Raw genomic sequence first — 1,261 nt, 5'->3', positions numbered from 1 at the left:
GTTGCTCAAATGTTGATTTTGCCTGTGTTGAAAACTCAGGTGAGAAGGGGGGAAGCCCCACAGATAAATACTGCTCGAGGGATCTGTGGATTTGGATCCACTGACCAATTGAATAGTGAAGCTAAAATTTGGGTTCAAACACCCAACGGCCCACCTGAGCCGGCTGAAATTATTGCCACTGGAAAAGACAATGCAGTATTAGTGATTAAGTCTGGACAAGAAAAACGGGAATACGCGAAAAAAATGTTATTTGAGAGAATGATATTATTATGGTTTAGTTTTGTGTTTTACAGAAACTACAGATCCTAGCTGTCCTCATATGTCTTATGGCCCTTTACGCGATGCCATTACCCAAGGAAGACATCTGAAAAGGACTGACATCTAGCTTGTGTGCTGGAGATGGAAGAGCGGCACCAGACCTCGCAGTCAAGATAATTACACCTGTAATGTGAATGAACCTTGCCTTCATAGCTAATTCAACATTTTCCCCAAGAGTACATCTGTGAACGACCAGTTTGTTGGGAAGATTCTACTGATAATAGTTTGTACAACATCAAATGGATTAAGAGGTAGTAACTATATCTAATGCTAGCACTGTCGCTGTTAAATGTTGTAACCTTTCTAGTGCTTATAATCATTGTGCTAATAGCACTGAAAATGTATACAACTCTAGCAGCCCTCAGTTTGCATAAGAGTTGTTATACTCATTTTATTAACAATATGGAATTGCTGTCTATGGTACCAATCATGAGACACCGTGTTGTGTCTTCTGTCTCTGTCGTGACTGGAAATCAAAGGAACGAATGTAATGGATGCGAACCCAGCTGAGAGTTGATTGCCTCTCATGACTGAGAGACATAACAAAGAATGTTTTTTGTCACAGTGTAGAATCATAGAATCATAGAATAGTTAGTGTTGGAAAGGACCTTAAGATCATTTAGTTCCAACCCACCTGCCATGGGCAGGGACACCACACACTAAACTAGGTCACTCAAGGCTCTGTCCAACCTGGCCTTGAACACCGCCAGGGATGGAGCGTTCACAACTTCCTTGGGCAACCCATTCCAGTACCTCACCACCCTCACTGTAAAGAACTTCTTCCTTATATCTAATCTAAACTTCCCCTGTTTAAGTTTGAACCCATTACCCCTTGTCCTACCACTACAGTCCCTAAGGAAGAGTCCCTCCCCAGCATCCTTACAGACCCCCTTCAGATACTGGAAGGCTGCTATGAGGTCTCCACACAGCCTTCTCTTCTCCA

The sequence above is a fragment of the Strigops habroptila genome, chromosome W, assembly GCF_004027225.2.
Source record: "Strigops habroptila isolate Jane chromosome W, bStrHab1.2.pri, whole genome shotgun sequence".
NCBI classification, from domain to species: domain Eukaryota; kingdom Metazoa; phylum Chordata; class Aves; order Psittaciformes; family Psittacidae; genus Strigops; species Strigops habroptila.
Note: the sequence above shows the minus strand (reverse complement) of the source record.